The sequence below is a fragment of the Herpailurus yagouaroundi genome, unplaced genomic scaffold, assembly GCF_014898765.1.
Source record: "Herpailurus yagouaroundi ecotype Mexico unplaced genomic scaffold, PumYag 192, whole genome shotgun sequence".
Taxonomy (NCBI): Eukaryota; Metazoa; Chordata; class Mammalia; order Carnivora; family Felidae; genus Herpailurus; species Herpailurus yagouaroundi.
Genome location: NW_024412423.1, coordinates 25,634,292 through 25,648,372, shown reverse-complemented (window position 1 = coordinate 25,648,372; position 14,081 = coordinate 25,634,292). Strand labels below are relative to the sequence as shown.

At 39.5% G+C, this 14,081-nt stretch overlaps 1 protein-coding gene across 2 annotated transcripts in view; it reads left to right on the top strand.

The window, feature by feature from the left end:
• The window catches only part of SIL1 (SIL1 nucleotide exchange factor), a 220,499-nt gene that overhangs the window by 107,110 nt on the left and 99,308 nt on the right, over positions 1 to 14,081 (top strand). The window lies entirely within an intron of this gene.

The window sequence follows — 14,081 nt, the reverse complement described above, 5'->3', positions numbered from 1 at the left end:
CACATTTGGTCCTAGAGGTAACAGGTGCTGTAAAAGAGAACAAACAGAGCCAATTATGATGTCAGGAGCCCTGGGGATTAATGGGGTGGGAAAGAGGATTAAATATTAAAGTACAGTATCTTCACACTAGGCTTTTTTAACCCCCTTATTAAAAGATGACTTCTGTTTGAGGAAAATAAATGAGAACAAAGGGTATGTTTAGAATATAATCTTTGTGTTTTAAATTTGACTAATGAGTGGTTTTAGCGCTTTCATTTGGTTCTCAGTCAACCTGTGTTCCAAGTGTCAATTAACCAATAAATATTATGAAAAAGTGGAGTCAGAAATGGTTGCCACTCCTGCTAATGAGCTGCTAATGAAATTGTGCCTGGGTTGGAAATGTACTCTGGAATCCCCAAGGGTCCTCTCTAGAAAATGAGCAGTAGTAGAGCCAAGGCCCCTTGCCTCTGGGAAATGGGTACGTTTGACTCCTTCATTTCCATCTTGGCATTTTCCCCCCACCTCATTATTGAGTGAAGCTCATTGCCAGTCTTTTGTGGTTAATATCAGTTACACTGAGACTTTTACAGATGCAGTTTTATTTGACTTAATAATTATTAGGTGGGTTTAGAGGACTGGAAAAAATGTTGGGATGTACTGTGATTTATTTCTGACTGCCAGGCCTTTGGCCTCTTGGTGATTCCCTTTCTCTTTGAATTTTCTTGGGCCTTCTTCACCTCCAACACATGTGTGCTCAATGGGAATAGACTGAAGTCTGAATATATTCAAGATTTTGTACAGTTGAGAAAGTAGGGGTTGGGTGGGAGTATATCTTTAAAAAGAGAGAAATGACAGGAATTAGTAGACTGTAACAGTCAACAGGGTTATTGAAAACCTGATTTCCAGCATGGATACAATATCCCAAGTGCTCTGATTAAAAGGCTGTGCTATATCTATTAGTCTCGCTTACTGGGTTTTCGTCTAAGCTAAAGAGGAATATGGTAAAGATTGAAGGTAGAAATAGAAGGACAGAGGCAATCAGCATCCCAGGAGACAGACATGGAAAACTCATTGTGTGTCTGTGGGTAAAAGTAACTCCTCTGCCCCTCACCACTGTTCTGCTTTACTCCATCCCTGGCTTTAAATTTGAGGTCTCTGACAGGTATCCTGGGCTGGTGGGAAAGTTGCTGCACATGATTAAAGGGCTGGTGCTTTTATGGGAGGGAAGATGGACAGCCATGATAGGATTCCTAGTTTGTGTGGTCAAAATATTACTCCTTATTACTTTCTCATGCTACCCGGTCCCCTGGTTCAGGCTTTATTATGTGTGATTGGGACAAGTACAATTGCTTTTCAACTAGCCTCCTTGGTTCTTGTATTCCTGTTTTATATGCTGATCTCCAAATGCTTCAAATGGAGTTACTCATAGCACCCTAAATATGCTCATTTCTTTGCTTGCTTGAAAGGTCTTCTCTGGACTTGGAAGTCGGAATGTTACTACCCCTTTTCTTCATTTACTTCCTACTCCTCAATGGCAGCAGTTGGTCTTATTTATGTGGTATTCTTCCCAGTGGCCAACACAGCAAGTGGCCCACACAGCAAGTGGCCCTCAGTGGGTGTGCAGTAAGATGTGGTAGAAAGGATGCTTAGAAAAGAGCAGGCTCTTGCCTAACCCTGAGTAAATGCTTGTTGAAAAGCCAGTTATGAAAAGAGACTGACTGTGTCCTCCATATGGTTACTTTGAGCCTTTGTCCTGTACTTCTCTCACTGTAACACAGGAAGTCTTCTAAGTAGCATTGCTAGTCCTTGAAGAACACTGCTCTTGTGAATTCTGTAGGTAGCGGTTGGTGACCACCTGTTGTCTGTCCTCCTTCTGGACTGGGAAGGAGACCGTGCATAGGTCCCAGCAGATGATATTTTGGAGGGTAGTGCTGGAAGGTAGTGGGAGCTGTCAGGGTAGCTGTTTCCTGAGGAAAACTGTGGAGCCTCTTGTTCTAAGGGGCTTTAATGCAGGTGAGGGATTTCCACTCTTGCGTGGAAGCCATACCAGATGACTCTTGGATTCTCTTGGATTCTGTGACTCAAGAGTGAAAATTTTAATTTTTTTCTCATTTTTTCATTATTATGTACTTTTAAAAAAAGCATAAATATAACTACAATCCAAACTGGTTTGCTGTATGTTTCACTGTTCATAAAAAAATAAATTTCTATTTGTGTTACCCTTTACATTAAGCATTGGTTCAGGGTTCAGCACTCCAGAGAGGTTTGTGCACATTTTTTTTTGTTAGTGGTTCAGTTCAAGTTTGGCCTGAGAGACAGGATAGATGCTCATTTGTGTGAGGCAGGGATCTTGCCAGGACTTGTTTGGGGGCTTTGAATAAAAAAGCAGAAGGAGAGGGCTGTCGTAGTCATGGCAACTGGGCCTGTAAAGTCTCAGCTCTGACCAGCCCTGGTTAGGGGCTGGGAGGCCCTAGTGAGGTGAGTGGCACTGCTTCCTGTTCCATAGTCCTCCTTAGATTCTGGGGGTGGCCAAGGCAGGGGGCTGGCATTCAAACTGACCTTTCTGGAAGCCTACTGTGCCTGATGTTGAGCCTGAGCTGTAGACACGAGTAATTGGTTCTTGCCCCTCAGAAACTCAGCATAATCTGGTATTTTTATTCTTGTTGACACATACCCATAGGACTTGATAAATAAGATGTCTTTGTTTCATCCTGGTTGACATTTACCTTTTTGGGGCTGTTCCCTGAAGCCCTTTTAACTTCTTCAGAACACTGACACAGTATTTTCTCATTTGTTCTTCACAACAATCTAACACATTAGTGAAAGCAGACACAGTAGATTCTTTTCATTTGGCACAGAAGGGCATGAAGATTCAGAAAGAAAAAGGAATATGGCTAAATTCACCCAGCCTTCAAAAGCAGAGCTGAGTGGGTAGCGGAGTTCGAGGGCTCATGGTTGCATGGCCAGCTCTCATCTGAGCAGGCCGTGTCAGGATAACCCTTGATTATCCTGCATTGTAATTGCATCCAGGTAGGACTTGAAAGAGTCTAGAAGTCTGTGGAGGGAGAGGTTTCCAGGCACAAGCCTAGAGAGGACAGGCCATACTTTTCACCCTTCCCAAAGCCATGTACCTGCTGAGGCATCTAATGGCAAGGCAGAAACAAGAGCACCATGGCATCCATCTGCATTGGCCCTGCCTCTGCTGAAGCAGGGCAACCAGGCTGCATGGTATCCTCACTGTGGGTACTACCCAAGGAGGACCCTACCGTTGTGAGTCCAGGTAGAGCAAGTTTCTCATCACTAGGAACTGGGATGAGTTGGGACAAACACTGACCATGCAAAATTTGTCAGGTGAAAGATCTTTTCCAGTAGTCACAAATTGGCTGTGGGCTGAATTCCACTTAGAGATAAAATTTGTTTGGCTTTTATATTTTAAAGTTTGATGCTTTTAGAGGGAGCATTTTTCTCAGCCCTCACCACTGTCTTTTGTAGATGGCCCTTCTCATTCATCTCTCATACTTGCCTGCCTCCTGTGGACATTTCTGTTGGCTCCTACCCCTTGGTCCACTGTTTGTTACCTGTCCTTCTTCCAGGGTTCCTCTTGCCCAGGTGGAGGAAGAGGCCTTTATGGCCTCAGGCTTTCTTTGGTCCATTTTCTTCTTCTTCTTTTTTAAATTTTATTTAAAAATTTTTTTTTCAACGTTTATTTATTTTTGGGACAGAGAGAGACAGAGGGGGAGGGGCAGAGAGAGAGGGAGACAGAGAATCGGAAACAGGCTCCAGGCTCTGAGCCATCAGCCCAGAGCCCAACGCGGGGCTCGAACTCACGGACCGCGAGATCGTGACCTGGCTGAAGTCGGACGCTTAACCGACTGCGCCACCCAGGCGCCCCTTAAATTTTATTTTAGAGAGAGAGTGTGAGTCGGGGAGAAGAGCAAGGGAGAGAAAGAGAGAATCCCAGTGCAGGGCTTGATCCCACGACCCTGGGATCATGACCTGAACCGAAGTTAAGTGTGGGACGCTCAACCGACTGAGCCACCTAGGCGCCCACATTTTCTTCTTCATACCATACTCAAGTATCCTGGGGCTGTGTAGGCTCTGTGTTTAGCTCTCTGTCTTGGCCCCTAGAAGTATTTGGTGTCACCTTGGACTGTACCTGATAGACTAATTGCTATTCTGGGATTCAAAAGGAGAAGGTAGTGCTTTATCCAAGGAAATGAATTTTTTAAACATTTTAATTGAGATACAAATTATATGCCATAAAATAAACTAATTTAAAGTGTATAATGGGAATAATTCTCAAATGTCCTAGAGAAGGTTGGTAGAATACATGGGTAGTTTTCAGACTGTGGTGTTTGATGGATAAGAAAAAGTTTAAAAGCAAATTTTGGAGGAGGTGTCTGGGTGGCTCAGTTGGTTAAGTGTCTGACTTCGGCTTGGGTCATGATTTCATGGTTTGCGGATTCAAACCCCGTGTGGGGCTCTATGCTGACTGCTCAGAGCCTGGAGCCTGCTTCAGATTCTGTGTCTCCTCTCTGCCCCTCCTGCACTGTGCTCTGTGTGTGTCTCTCTCTCTTTCTCTCAGAAATACATAAGCGTTAAAAATTTTTTTTAAAAACAAATTTTAGACACAAAAGGCCAGCTTCTTTACTTTGCTAAGAGGCTTAACATGAAACAACCCATTATCATCCATCATAATCATTTGCTCATTTTATAAAGGGGCATTTAAACACTAAAAAGGTAAAAACTATGTAATTTCAGGGGAAAAAAAAGAACTGTTCGTTGTATTGGACACTTTTAAATTCCTTGTTTCAGGGCCATTGGAATGAATTGTCACAGTAAACCACCGCAAAACGTGGCTTAAAACAACAATAATTTCTTTTTGTATAGCTCTGTCTTAGAACTCTAGAAATAGTTCACATATCCTTTAGATGCCCCAAATAAACAATTAAACCAACCAGTGTGTGAATGAGTGGGAACCACAAAATAGAATACAGACACAAACAAGTGAACCAAGTATTACACGTTAATAACATAATGAAATTACAGTGGGTGAGGAAGAAAGGAAATAACCTAAGTGACTTTGTGAAAAGATCTCTTGAGTAGATACTGTAAAGTCATAGATAAAAGAACTCACATAAATACTGTAATCTAGTTGGGTAAATGTGTTTCTCATAGGGGTATGGGCTAGCAATTTTGAAAGTATATTTATGTTAGAATTGAACAATAAATATATTGCAGATAGTAAGAGCCAAGTTTCTCTCTGTTGGAGAAAGAAGTTACAAGTAAGGAAAGGGAGAAGACAAATGAACTCTGTGGTGTTAGATTGAAATGTGAGATGTCATTATAAACTTGAAGTTTTAAATAAATATACACATAGACAAAGAAATAGGGATGTGTATATGAGCATATATATAAATGTATACACATACACAAATTTCTTAGTTCTTTCCATTGACAGGGTCTAAAAGCTATGATAACCTTAGTTGTAATGAGCATAACTATGACCCAGATCTTGGTTTCTAAATACTACTCTTCAGTAAAAGAAACAACGGTTCCTTGAGAAGTAGTTGATTCTAGGGGAGGGGAAGGAAAAGACAAGATGAACTTGGGACATCTTCTGAAACCAGAAAGTAAGGAAATAGTTGAAAGAGAAAATGATGGGGGAAAGAACTTGTTTAAGGAATACAAGAGCCAACCTGAAAGAATTGCTAGTTGGCCAAGATGAAATAACTGGGCAACAAAATAAATAATATAGAATTGAATTACAACTCACAGAATAAAATATCCACAAGACCATACTGGTCTAAGTAAATAATTAAATAGATGGAGGACTGACAGTTTTTCCTTGTAAGGAAGTTGCTTTTTCTTTCTTTCTTTTTCTTTTCTTTGCTTTGTTTCTTCTCCCTCTCGCTATTTTATTTGTAGCAAATTTTCTTTATATTTTTTTAGAGATGCATACTGAACATATTGTAATATTTCTTTTTTTGTGTGTGATGTTTCTGTTTGCAACATTGCATAGTACAAAAAGTTTAAGCAAATCTGGCATAAAGAAACAGTGAAGTCTAAGTGATGTAGATATATGTATTCATTATGCCATACTTCTTACTGTACTTGAAATTTCAATTAAGGTATAAGGAAGGAGGGAAGTAGAAAATTGCCATTAGACTGTCACCAGAGTGGTAATTGTTGCAGAAGGATTCCCTTAATGGTGTGGTTTGAGGAGAAAAGGGATTTGTATAATCTCAAAGTATTTCCCTTATAATTTTTTTTAAGCAATTCAGTGGGTTTTAGTATATACACAGTACTGTGCAACCATCACCACTGTCTAATTCCAGAACATTTTCATCACCCAGAAAGAAACCTCATTTCCATTAGCAGTCATTTCCCTTTCCTTCTTCCCCCTGGCTCCTGACAACCAATAATCTGTGTTTTTTGATTGGCCTTTTCTGGAATTTCATTTAAAAAGAACTGTATGATATGTGACGCTTTATATCTGTCTTCTTTAACTTAGCATAATGTGTTCTAGGTTAATCCACGTTGTATATGTCAGTATTTCATTTTTTGGGTGTTCCACTATTTGTACATACCACATTTTCTTTATTCATTCATCAGTTGGTGAACATTTGTGTTGTTTCCACATTGTAGCTATTATAAATAATGCTGCAATGAGCATTCATGTACAAGTTTTTGGTGAACATATGCTTTTAAGTTTTCTTGCGTATATACCTAGATGTGGAGTTGCTGGGTTCATATGGTAACTCTTTGTTTAAGTTGTTGAGAAACTGCCAAGCTGTTTTTCTCAGTTTGGTAGTTTGCTATGATTTTTGTTTACTATCATGGAAAAGCTCAGTAGATACTACTTTTATTAGTTGATCAAGGCCAACATCAACAGTCATAAGACATATTAACACCATACACTTTGTGATATGATGTGCTAGGAAGAACATTGCATCATTTCTTTGGTGATTCTGTCAAGGATGCATGACCTCAGTTTAATCATGAGAAGACACCAGACAGTCCTGAAAAACTGATCAGTATTCCTTGATGGTGTCAGGATCATGAAAGACACGGAAAGGTTGAACAATTGTTGCAGACGATAGGAAACTAGGGAGAAATAACAACCAAAGGCCATATAGGATCCTGGAACAAAAAAAGACATAGTGGAAACACTGGTAAGGCTTGAAGAAGGATCTTTACAGTTTGGTTAATGTTACTAATTTCCCAGTTCTGATAATTGTCTCTGACTGTGTAACATATTAATATTGAGAAAGGCCGTGTGAGCAATGTATGGAAATGATTATTTTTGCAGCTTTTGTGTAAGTTTAAATGTAGTTGAGAGTAAAAAACTAGGAAAGAAATCCAGTTTTGTATTCTTGCTCAAGTTTCTACAGATCAGCTAGACCTGGTTGACCATGGCTACATTGAGCTGGGCTTAGCTTTGGTCTGCAATTTGGGTCCATATTTGCTCCATGGGTCTCTCATCTTTTTCGGTTCAGAATGCTAGCGAACATTTCTCCTGATGATGGTAGAATTCCAAGAGACAGGGAAAACATAAAGCACATTTCAAATCTCTGTGGCACATTTGCTAACATCCCCTTGGCCAAAGCACGTCATAAACCGCGTTCAAAGTCACGGGGTGGGAAACTTAACCACTAGGAGGAGGGACTGCAAGGTCACATGATACAGGGTGTGGATACAGGCAAGAAGGAAGAAAATTGGTAACAATAATGCAATCTACTATAGATTTTCCACCCTTGGAAAAGCAGGAGTTGTTATCTGGGTCTTGGTTTGTGATTAAAGTCAGTGACAGATTCCCAGTGAGAGTCAAAATTCAAGTGTGATATGGCCTTACTTAATTTGGACAGAGTTTCTTCTTGATATAGTTTCTTCAGGCTGCGGTTTGTCCCCAGAGAGCCAATGGTAGGGAAATAGACGCTGTAGGCTTTGCAGGCTTGTTGGCCTTTCAGGATCCATATGGTATTTTTGGCCAGTCCCCTTGCTCTCCACATTTCAATCCCTGACTCTTTACCTGGGTGTATCTTGTAACTTTTTGCCTCTGCTCTTTCTGAGTGTCCTGGTCCCTTTGTAGAGGCCCTAAAATGATGCAGGTCAGATTGCACTCTAACTTGGCCTTTTCCCCAGGGGGGTGGAAACATTTAAAATACTCTTATTTTCTGCTGCCTCTGCCACTGTTGCTGCCATTGCTGGTTTTGTGTATCTTAAATGAGCATAACCTGTATTTTAAGTTAATGCTATTGTGGTTGTTCTTGCCCCCTGTGGTGGCTTATGTGAAGGGAGTAATTTTGGAATTTTCCCCAAATAAAAGAAATTGGTTCACACAAGATTCTAGTTTATTCTTTGGCCACCTTAACATAGTATATATAACCTGTTATGTTTTGAAACATTTAGTCATGTTCTTTTTTTCTTGTTCATTTCTAATTTTGATCAAAAGTCTGAAAATTGAAAATGCTACTGTTACTATTTTTATTACTAGCATTACTACTACTACTACTAAAAAAAAAAGATTAACATGACTAATTATTAGGAATCTACTTGCCCTACTGAAAATATTTGTTGGCCTTTCCATTCACATCTAGATCAGCTAGGATTTTCTCTTTTTAATTTCTAATTTTAATTATTGAGGATTTAATACTAGGCCATATGATAGGCCCTGGGGATAAAATGGGGACTATTTATTTTTACCAGATGAATAAAAAAACTAAACTAAACTATAACCACTAGTTGTGGTAATTGCTATAAAGAAAAGTTTCATGGTACTGTGAAAGAATTTAGGGAGCAGCCAGATCTGGTTTGGGGAAATAGAGGATGCCTCTCAGAGGAAGTGACTGTTAGCTGAGATTGGAAAGATCAGGAGATGGAGGCTGGGGTTGGAAAGAGCAAAGCAAACAGCAAGTGGAATGGCCTCATGGTAGGAATGAACGTGGTTTTTTTCATGGAATGGAAAAGGGTCAGCGTGGCCTCAAGAAGGGAGAGTGGACGAGACAGAAGAGGCAGGCAGGAGCTAGATACCAGACGGCCTCATTGAGCAGTGTGAAGACTTTCATCTTTCTTTGGAGAGTAGTAGGCCATTAAAAGGTTTGAAGCAGGGGAATGACATAGATTTGTATTTGGGGGAAAAATACCATTCTTTGTAAAGAACAGTTGGACTGGGAGCTAAGAGTAGAGGGAAGGGCAGCTGGAACACTATGGCAATGTCCTGAAGAGAGATGGTGATGGTTTGGACAAGAGCAGTGGTGAGGAGGACAGCATGAATTGAAGAGACAGCAGGAGGGATGCCTGGGTGGCTCAGTTGGTTCAGCATCTGACTTTGGCTTCGGTCGTGATCTCATGGTCCATGAGTTCGAGCCTCATATTGGGCTCTGTGCTGTCAGCTCATAGAGCACTTGGGCTATTCTCTCTCCCTCTTTCTCTCTCTCTCAGAAAAAGAAACAGTCAGCAGGAAAAATCACTAGGTTTTGGAGACACAATGGGTATGGGGGATGGTGATGTAAAGGGATTATCAGGGATGATCTGCTTTAACTTTCTGCCCAGGAAGATTTTCTGTTGTTTCATCATTTTGGAATTTCTCCAGGTGAGACACCCTCTCCCCTCCAAACATTCAGAGATTAATGCTACAAAGTTATTTCATACCCCATGATGGTAGGAATAGGATAGAAGTTGCTAGTTCCTTGTTGTTCTTGCCACTAACTGGCCTCACCTTCTCTTTGGCTGCCTTCACAGCCTTTTCAATCCTCCCTGCTTCTTTTGTTCCTGGCCTCCTGAATGTAGCCTGTCAGTTTGTGTGTCTGAGTCTTTGCACACACAGCTCCATCTATTTTGGATTCCCTGTTTTCCCAGTCTGGGTCTCACTTTTTGCCTCGTTTAACCCCTGGTTTAACCTTATTCAAGAAGCCTCCCCAGAGAAAGTTTTCCCCACTCTACTTTGGATATATTTGTTTTAACCTTGAAGCATTTTGGATGGTTTTAAGGTTAGCAAGAAATCATTATGCGCATACACTCATGTATTTAAGTTCCCATTAATTTTTTTAGACAAATATACAGAAACTCCTATTGAAGTGGGGCAGCAGGAATAGAACAGAATGTCTTGGCATGGTGTTTCCCTGGCTCCTTTGTTATCTGATGGAGGCACAGTGGTTGGTGGAGTTCACTGTGGTTCTGCCGGAATGGAGAAAACTTGAATTCTTGCTATATCATTAGCCTTTTATACTTCAGGTTTACCTGATCATTCTGAAAGAACTTGTGCTATATGGTTCCCTTAAAGGAATTTTTTTAGATTGTCATCCTTTTTAGATCGTTGAATCAAATTCAGCATCAGCAAGGCCATGCCATCGTCTGCCAGGAGAAAGGAGAGTCAAAGTTGAGGTGTCAGAGCACCATTTCTTCTAGGATTCCAGTATCTTGAAGAATGCTTTCCCTAAAATTTTCTATCCCTGTGGCCATTACTATTCCTTTTTGTAATTTTAGAATCTACCATAGTGGCCTGGGAGATAGTAGTTGCTTGGTAAATGTCAGTTGTACGAATGAATGGATAAATGTAACATTCCACATGTAGTGTGTGATCTTGCACACTTTATTTTTAACCAACCTTTTTAAAAATTCTTATTTCCAGCATAAATAATATACAGTGTTATATTACTCTGAGGTATACAATATAGTGATTCAGCAATTCTATATATTTACTCAGTGCTCATCATGATAAGTGTACTCTTAATCCCTTTCACATATTTTGCCCATCATCCCACCCAACCCCCTCTGGTAACCCTGAGTTTGTTGTCAGAGTCTGGTTTTTGGTCTTCTGCTTGTTTTGTTTCTTAAGTTGCACATATGAGTAAAAGCCTATGGTATTTGTCTTTCTCTGACTGATTTATTTCACCTAGTGTTATACCCTCTAGATCCATCCATGTTGTTGCAAATCGAAAGATTTCATTCTTTTCTGTATCTTAGTAATATTCTATTGTATATATACACCACATTTTTTAAAGTTTTTTTTTTCATGTTTGTTTGTTTTTGAGGGGTGGGAGAGAAGGAGAGAGGGAGAATGAATGGGGGAGGGGCAGAGAGAGAGAGGGAAAGAGGGAATCCCAAGCAGTCTCCTCGCGGTTAGCAGGGAGCCTGATGCAGGGCTCAAACTCACAAACTGTGACATCATGATCTGACCTGAAGTCAGACGCTTAACTTACTGAGCCACCCAGGCACCTCTATATCGCATCTTTTTTATCCATTCATCTGTTGTTAGACACTCAGATTACTTTCATATTTTGGCTATTGTAAATAATGCTGCAGTAAACATGGGGATGCATATGTCTTTTCAAATTAGGGTTTTTGTATTCTTTGTGGAAATACCCAATAGTGGGATTTTTGTATTATATGGTAATTCTATTGTTAATTTTTGAGAAACCTCCGTACTGTTTTCTCTTGGTGCAGGGGTTACCACTTTGCATTTCCACTAGTAGGGTATGAGGTGCATTTTTCTCCGTATCCTTACCAATAGTTGTTTCTTGTGTTTTTGATTTAGCCATTTTGACAGGTGTGAGGTGATGATTTGCATCTCCCTGATGATGAGTGATGTTGAGCATCTTTTCATGAGTCTTTTGGCCGTCTGTATGTCTTCTTTCGTGAAATGTCTGTTCATGTCTTCTGCCCATTTTTCAATTGGATTGGTTTTTTGGTGTTGGGTTGTATAAGATCTTTATATATTTTGGATACTAACCTCTTATCAGATGTATCACTTGCAGATATCTTCTCCCATTCAGTAGGTTGTCATTTTGTTTTGTTGATGGTTTCCTTCATTGTGCAGAAGCTTTTTATTTTGATGTAATCCCAATAATTTACTTCTGTTTCCCTTGCCTCAGGAGACATATCTAGAAAAATGTTGCTATAGTTGATGTCAGAAAATTGCTGCCTGTGCTTTCTTCTAGGATTTTTATGGCTTCAGGTCTCACACTTAGGTCCTTAATTCATTTTGAATTCATTTCTGTGTATGGTGTAAGAAAGTGTCCAGTTTCATTCTCTTACTTGTAGCTGTCCAGTATTCACATCACCTTTTGTTGAAGAGGCTTTTTTTTTTTTTTGCCATTGCATTTTTTTTTTTTTTTACTCCTTTGTTGTAGATTAATTGAACATGTAATTGTAGGTTTATGTCTGAACTCACTATTCTATTCCATTAATCTATGTGTCTTATTTTGTGCTGGTACTATACTGTTTTGATTACTACAGTTTTGTAGTAGATCTTGAAATCTGGTATTATGATACATCCAGTTTTGTTCTTATTTTTCAGGATTGCCTTGGCTATTTGGAGTCTTTGTGGTTCCATACAAATTTTAGGATTATTTATTGTAGTTCTGTGAAAAATACTATTGGTGTTTTGTTAGGGATTGTAGTAAATGTGTAAATTGCTTTGAGTAGTATGCAGTTTAATAATATTTGTTCTCACAATCTATGACCATGGAGTATCTTTGCATTTATGTATTACAGTTCTTAGAGTATAGGTCTTTCACCTCTTTGGTTAAATTTATTCCTAGATATTTTTATTATTTTTTGTATAATTGTGAATGGGAATGTTTTCTTAATTTCTCTTTCTGCTACTTCATGATTAGTATATAGTATATATACACTAATATATAGTATTAGTATAGAAATACATCAGATTTCTATATATTGATTTTGTATCCTATGACTTTACTGAATTCGTTTATCATTTCTAGTCATTTTTTGGTGTAGTCTTTAGGGTTTTCTGTATATAGTATCATGTCATCTGCAAATAGAAATTTTACTTCTTCTTTACTGGTTTGGATGCCTTTTTTTCTTTTTTATTATCTAATTGCTGTGGCTCGGACTTCCAGTATGATGTTGAATAAAAGTGGCAAGAGTGGATAGTCTTGTCTTGTTCCTGATCTTAGGAGAAAAGCTCTCAGGTTTTTCCCGTTGAGTATGATGCTCTCTATGGGTTTTTCATAGATGGCATTTATTATGCTAAGGTGTGTTCTCCTAAACCTACTTTGTTGAGTGTTTTTATCATGAATGGATGTTTTGCTTTGTCAAGGTTTTTTTGCATCTCTTAAATGAGCATATGGTTTTTATGCTTTCTTTTGTTGATGTGACATATCATGTTGATTGATTTGCAAATATGAAATCACCCTTGTATCCCAGGAATAAATCACACTTGATCATGGTGAATGATTTTTTTAATGTATTGTTGGATTTCGTGGTGCCTCGGTGGCTCAGTCATTTAAGCGTCTGACTCTTGATTTTGGCTCTGGTCATGGTCTCATGGTTCATGGGTTCTAGCCCTGCATCAGGCTCTGCGCTGACAGCTATATCTTCCTCTCCCTCTCTCTCTCTCTCTCTCTCTCTCTCTCTCTCTCTCTCTCTCTCTCAAAATAAATAAACTTTAAAAAAATTAAAAAAAATTGTTGGATTTGGTTTGCTAATATTTTGTGAAAAATTTTTGGGGGTGCCTGGGCGGCTCAGTAGGTTGAGCGTCCAACTTGATTTCAGCTCTGGTTATGATCCCAGGGTTGTGGGATTGAGCCTTGTGTCAGACTCCACACTGAGTGTGGAGCCTGCTTATGATTCTTTGTCTCTCTTCTTTTGCCCCTCTCCCCTGCTAGTGTGTTCTCATTCTCACTCTGTCTAAAAAAAAATTTTTTTTAAATGTAGATTCCTGAACTCCACCTTTGAAACAAAACAAAAAATGTTTGCATTTGTGTCCATCAGATATTGGCCTGTAGTTCTCTTTTTTGTAGTGCCTTTATCTCCCTTTCACCTATCTTTGAGTAATTTTGTACAATGTGTATGAGTAGCCCGTCCATTCATATTGTTTTTTCAGGTAGTGGATCAACTCTCCTGAGATGGGTGGGCATAGGTTTTTAGTTTTTTTTGATTCCAGTCCTTACCTCCTTGACTTGCTCTGTCTTCCTGCCTTCCAATGAAGCCCTGGTCTCGGGTCTTGGGAAATAAAATAGGAGATATAGTCCCTGTGCTCATCAAGGAGAGAGCCTTATAGAAGGAGCCTGATTATAAAGAGAGCAGGATGGTGAGGTGTAAGCTTGCTGGAACAGCAAGCTCTCTGGAGTTTT